This window comes from Tenebrio molitor, chromosome X, assembly GCF_963966145.1.
Source record: "Tenebrio molitor chromosome X, icTenMoli1.1, whole genome shotgun sequence".
In the NCBI taxonomy this organism is placed as follows: Eukaryota; Metazoa; Arthropoda; class Insecta; order Coleoptera; family Tenebrionidae; genus Tenebrio; species Tenebrio molitor.
Genome location: NC_091055.1, coordinates 125,698 through 132,911, shown reverse-complemented (window position 1 = coordinate 132,911; position 7,214 = coordinate 125,698).

The window sequence follows — 7,214 nt, the reverse complement described above, 5'->3', positions numbered from 1 at the left end:
TTTCTGCCTCGAAAACTTCTGGTTAAGAAAATCGCATGAGATGTAGAAACTTACGTCTTTTTAGAAAATTTTATAATTTCCGACGGAAACCGTACCTTTCACGAGTTATAATTGAAACTTACGTCTTTTCAGAAATTTAAGAATTTCCTGCCCAAACCGTACATTTCTTGAGTTATAAAATTTCTGCCTCGAAAACTTCTGGTTAAGAAAATCGCATGAGATGTAGAAACTTACGTCTTTTTAGAAAATTTAATAATTTCCGACGGAAACCGTACCTTTCACGAGTTATAATTGAAACTTACGTCTTTTCAGAAATTTAAGAATTTCCTGCCCAAACCGTACATTTCTTGAGTTATAAAATTTCTGCCTCGAAAACTTCTGGTTAAGAAAATCGCATGAGATGTAGAAACTTACGACTTTTTAGAAAATTTAATAATTTCCGGCCGAAACCGTACCTTTCACGAGTTATAATTGAAACTTACGTCTTTTCAGAAATTTAAGAATTTCCTGCCCAAACCGTACATTTCTTGAGTTATAAAATTTCTGCCTCGAAAACTTCTGGTTAAGAAAATCGCATGAGATGTAGAAACTTACGTCTTTTTAGAAAATTTAATAATTTCCGGCCGAAACCGTACCTTTCACGAGTTATAATTGAAACTTAGATCTTTTCAGAAATTTAAGAATTTCCTGCCCGAACCGTACATTTCTTGAGTTATAAAATTTTTGCCTCGAAAACTTCTGGTTAAGAAAATCGCTTGAGATGTAGAAACTTACGTCTTTTTAGAAAATTTAATAATTTCCGGCCGAAACCGTACCTTTCACGAGTTATAATTTTCTTGACCAAACCGTACATTTCTTGAGTTATAAAATTTCTGCCTCGAAAACTTCTGGTTAAGAAAATCGCATGAGATGTAGAAACTTACGTCTTTTTAGAAAATTTTATAATTTCCGACGGAAACCGTACCTTTCACGAGTTATAATTGTAACTTACGTCTTTTCAGAAATTTAAGAATTTCCTGCCCAAACCGTACATTTCTTGAGTTATAAAATTTCTTCCTCGAAAACTTCTGGTTAAGAAAATCGCATGAGATGTAGAAACTTACGTCTTTTTAGAAAATTTAATAATTTCCGGCCGAAACCGTACCTTTCACGAGTTATAATTGAAACTTACGTCTTTTCAGAAATTTAAGAATTTCCTGCCCAAACCGTACATTTCTTGAGTTATAAAATTTTTGCCTCGAAAACTTCTGGTTAAGAAAATCACATGAGAAGTAGAAACTTACGTCTTTTTAGAAAATTTAATAATTTCCGGCCGAAATCGTACCTTTCAGGAGTTATAATTGAAACTTACGTCTTTTCAGAAATTTAAGAATTTCCTGCCCAAACCGTACATTTCTTGAGTTATAAAATTTCTGCCTCGAAAACTTCTGGTTAAGAAAATCGCATGAGATGTAGAAGCTTACGGCTTTTTAGAAAATTTAATAATTTCCGGCCGAAACCGTACCTTTCACGTGTTATAATTGAAACTTACATCTTTTCAGAAATTTAAGAATTTCCTGCCCAAACCGTACATTTCTTGAGTTATAAAATTTCTGCCTCGAAAACTTCTGGTTAAGAAAATCGCATGAGATGTAGAAACTTACGTCTTTTTAGAAAATTTAATAATTTCCGACGGAAACCGTACCTTTCACGAGTTATAATTGAAACTTACGTCTTTTCAGAAATTTAAGAATTTCCTGCCCGAACCGTACATTTCTTGAGTTATAAAATTTCTGCCTCGAAAACTTCTGCTTAAGAAAATCGCATGAGATGTAGAATCTTACGTCTTTTTAGAAAATTTAATAATTTCCGGCCGAAACCGTACCTTTCACGAGTTATAATTTTCTTGACCAAACCGTACATTTCTTGATTTATAAAATTTCTGCCTCGAAAACTTCTGGTTAAGAAAATCGCATGAGATGTAGAAACTTACGTCTTTTTAGAAAATTTAATAATTTCCGACGGAAACCGTACCTTTCACGAGTTATAATTGTAACTTACGTCTTTTCAGAAATTTAAGAATTTCCTGCCCAAACCGTACATTTCTTGAGTTATAAAATTTCTTCCTCGAAAACTTCTGGTTAAGAAAATCGCATGAGATGTAGAAACTTACGTCTTTTTAGAAAATTTAATAATTTCCGGCCGAAACCGTACCTTTCACGAGTTATAATTGAAACTTACGTCTTTTCAGAAATTTAAGAATTTCCTGCCCAAACCGTACATTTCTTGAGTTATAAAATTTTTGCCTCGAAAACTTCTGGTTAAGAAAATCGCATGAGAAGTAGAAACTTACGTCTTTTTAGAAAATTTAATAATTTCCGGCCGAAATCGTACCTTTCACGAGTTATAATTGAAACTTACGTCTTTTCAGAAATTTAAGAATTTCCTGCCCAAACCGTACATTTCTTGAGTTATAAAATTTCTGCCTCGAAAACTTCTGGTTAAGAAAATCGCATGAGATGTAGAATCTTACGTCTTTTTAGAAAATTTAATAATTTCCGGCCGAAACCGTACCTTTCACGTGTTATAATTGAAACTTACGTCTTTTCAGAAATTTAAGAATTTCCTGCCCAAACCGTACATTTCTTGAGTTATAAAATTTCTGCCTCGAAAACTTCTGGTTAAGAAAATCGCATGAGATGTAGAAACTTACGTCTTTTTAGAAAATTTAATAATTTCCGGCCGAAACCGTACCTTTCACGAGTTATAATTGAAACTTAGATCTTTTCAGAAATTTAAGAATTTCCTGCCCGAACCGTACATTTCTTGAGTTATAAAATTTCTGCCTCGAAAACTTCTGGTTAAGAAAATCGCATGAGATGTAGAAACTTACGTCTTTTTAGAAAATTTAATAATTTCCGGCCGAAACCGTACCTTTCACGAGTTATAATTGAAACTTACGTCTTTTCAGAAATTTAAGAATTTCTTGACCAAACCGTACATTTCTTGAGTTATAAAATTTCGGCCTCGAAAACTTCTGGTTAAGAAAATCGCATGAGATCTAAAAACTTACGACTTTTTAGAAAATTTAATAATTTCCGGCCGAAACCGTACCTTTCACGAGTTATAATTGAAACTTACGTCTTTTCAGAAATTTAAGAATTTCCTGCCCAAACCGTACATTTCGTGAGTTATAAAATTTCTGCCTCGAAAACTTCTGGTTAAGAAAATCGCATGAGGTGTAGAAACTTACGTCTTTTTAGAAAATTTAATAATTTCCGGCCGAAACCGTACCTTTCACGAGTTATAATTGAAACTTACGTCTTTTCAGAAATTTAAGAATTTCCTGCCCAAACCGTACATTTCTTGAGTTATAAAATTTCTGCCTCGAAAACTTCTGGTTAAGAAAATCGCATGAGATGTAGAAACTTACGTCTTTTTAGAAAATTTAATAATTTCCGGCCGAAACCGTACCTTTCACGAGTTATAATTGAAACTTAGATCTTTTCAGAAATTTAAGAATTTCCTGCCCGAACCGTACATTTCTTGAGTTATAAAATTTCTGCCTCGAAAACTTCTGGTTAAGAAAATCGCATGAGATGTAGAAACTTACGTCTTTTTAGAAAATTTAATAATTTCCGGCCGAAACCGTACCTTTCACGAGTTATAATTGAAACTTACGTCTTTTCAGAAATTTAAGAATTTCTTGACCAAACCGTACATTTCTTGAGTTATAAAATTTCGGCCTCGAAAACTTCTGGTTAAGAAAATCGCATGAGATCTAAAAACTTACGACTTTTTAGAAAATTTAATAATTTCCGGCCGAAACCGTACCTTTCACGAGTTATAATTGAAACTTACGTCTTTTCAGAAATTTAAGAATTTCCTGCCCAAACCGTACATTTCTTGAGTTATAAAATTTCTGCCTCGAAAACTTCTGGTTAAGAAAATCGCATGAGATGTAGAAACTTACGTCTTTTTAGAAAATTTAGTAATTTCCGGCCGAAACCGTACCTTTCACGAGTTATAATTGAAACTTAGATCTTTACAGAAATTTAAGAATTTCCTGCCCGAACCGTACATTTCTTGAGTTATAAAATTTCTGCCTCGAAAACTTCTGGTTAAGAAAATCGCATGAGATGTAGAAACTTACGTCCTTTTAGAAAATTTAATAATTTCCGGCCGAAACCGTACCTTTCACGAGTTATAATTGAAACTTACGTCTTTTCAGAAATTTAAGAATTTCCTGCCCAAACCGTACATTTCGTGAGTTATAAAATTTCTGCCTCGAAAACTTCTGGTTAAGAAAATCGCATGAGGTGTAGAAACTTACGTCTTTTTAGAAAATTTAATAATTTCCGGCCGAAACCGTACCTTTCACGAGTTATAATTGAAACTTAGATCTTTTCAGAAATTTAAGAATTTCCTGCCCGAACCGTACATTTCTTGAGTTATAAAATTTCTGCCTCGAAAACTTCTGGTTAAGAAAATCGCATGAGATGTAGAAACTTACGTCTTTTTAGAAAATTTAATAATTTCCGGCCGAAACCGTACCTTTCACGAGTTATAATTGAAACTTACGTCTTTTCAGAAATTTAAGAATTTCTTGACCAAACCGTACATTTCTTGAGTTATAAAATTTCGGCCTCGAAAACTTCTGGTTAAGAAAATCGCATGAGATGTAGAAACTTACGACTTTTTAGAAAATCTAATAATTTCCGGCCGAAACCGTACCTTTCACGAGTTATAATTGAAACTTACGTCTTTTCAGAAATTTAAGAATTTCCTGCCCAAACCGTACATTTCTTGAGTTATAAAATTTCTGCCTCGAAAACTTCTGGTTAAGAAAATCGCATGAGATGTAGAAACTTACGTCTTTTTAGAAAATTTAATAATTTCCGGCCGAAACCGTACCTTTCACGTGTTATAATTGAAACTTACGTCTTTTCAGAAATTTAAGAATTTCCTGCCCAAACCGTACATTTCTTGAGTTATAAAATTTCTGCCTCGAAAACTTCTGGTTAAGAAAATCGCATGAGATGTAGAAACTTACGACTTTTTAGAAAATCTAATAATTTCCGGCCGAAACCGTACCTTTCACGAGTTATAATTGAAACTTACGTCTTTTCAGAAATTTAAGAATTTCTTGACCAAACCGTACATTTCTTGAGTTATAAAATTTCTGCCTCGAAAACTTCTGGTTAAGAAAATCGCATGAGATGTAGAAACTTACGACTTTTTAGAAAATTTAATAATTTCCGGCCGAAACCGTACCTTTCACGAGTTATAATTGAAACTTAGATCTTTTCAGAAATTTAAGAATTTCCTGCCCAAACCGTACATTTCTTGAGTTATAAAATTTCTTCCTCGAAAACTTCTGGTTAAGAAAATCGCATGAGATGTGGAAACTTACGTCTTTTTAGAAAATTTAATAATTTCCGGCCGAAACCGTACCTTTCACGAGTTATAATTGAAACTTAGATCTTTTCAGAAATTTAAGAATTTCCTGCCCGAACCGTACATTTCCTGAGTTATAAAATTTCTGCCTCGAAAACTTCTGGTTAAGAAAATCGCATGAGATGTAGAAACTTACGTCTTTTTAGAAAATTTAATAATTTCCGGCCGAAACCGTACCTTTCACGAGTTATAATTGAAACTTACGTCTTTTCAGAAATTTAAGAATTTCTTGACCAAACCGTACATTTCTTGAGTTATAAAATTTCGGCCTCGAAAACTTCTGGTTAAGAAAATCGCATGAGATCTAAAAACTTACGACTTTTTAGAAAATTTAATAATTTCCGGCCGAAACCGTACCTTTCACGAGTTATAATTGAAACTTACGTCTTTTCAGAAATTTAAGAATTTCCTGCCCAAACCGTACATTTCTTGAGTTATAAAATTTCTGCCTCGAAAACTTCTGGTTAAGAAAATCGCATGAGATGTAGAAACTTACGTCTTTTTAGAAAATTTAGTAATTTCCGGCCGAAACCGTACCTTTCACGAGTTATAATTGAAACTTAGATCTTTACAGAAATTTAAGAATTTCCTGCCCGAACCGTACATTTCTTGAGTTATAAAATTTCTGCCTCGAAAACTTCTGGTTAAGAAAATCGCATGAGATGTAGAAACTTACGTCCTTTTAGAAAATTTAATAATTTCCGGCCGAAACCGTACCTTTCACGAGTTATAATTGAAACTTACGTCTTTTCAGAAATTTAAGAATTTCCTGCCCAAACCGTACATTTCGTGAGTTATAAAATTTCTGCCTCGAAAACTTCTGGTTAAGAAAATCGCATGAGGTGTAGAAACTTACGTCTTTTTAGAAAATTTAATAATTTCCGGCCGAAACCGTACCTTTCACGAGTTATAATTGAAACTTAGATCTTTTCAGAAATTTAAGAATTTCCTGCCCGAACCGTACGTTTCTTGAGTTATAAAATTTCTGCCTCGAAAACTTCTGGTTAAGAAAATCGCATGAGATGTAGAAACTTACGTCTTTTTAGAAAATTTAATAATTTCCGGCCGAAACCGTACCTTTCACGAGTTATAATTGAAACTTACGTCTTTTCAGAAATTTAAGAATTTCTTGACCAAACCGTACATTTCTTGAGTTATAAAATTTCGGCCTCGAAAACTTCTGGTTAAGAAAATCGCATGAGATGTAGAAACTTACGACTTTTTAGAAAATCTAATAATTTCCGGCCGAAACCGTACCTTTCACGAGTTATAATTGAAACTTACGTCTTTTCAGAAATTTAAGAATTTCCTGCCCAAACCGTACATTTCTTGAGTTATAAAATTTCTGCCTCGAAAACTTCTGGTTAAGAAAATCGCATGAGATGTAGAAACTTACGTCTTTTTAGAAAATTTAATAATTTCCGGCCGAAACCGTACCTTTCACGTGTTATAATTGAAACTTACGTCTTTTCAGAAATTTAAGAATTTCCTGCCCAAACCGTACATTTCTTGAGTTATAAAATTTCTGCCTCGAAAACTTCTGGTTAAGAAAATCGCATGAGATGTAGAAACTTACGACTTTTTAGAAAATCTAATAATTTCCGGCCGAAACCGTACCTTTCACGAGTTATAATTGAAACTTACGTCTTTTCAGAAATTTAAGAATTTCTTGACCAAACCGTACATTTCTTGAGTTATAAAATTTCTGCCTCGAAAACTTCTGGTTAAGAAAATCGCATGAGATGTAGAAACTTACGACTTTTTAGAAAATTTAATAA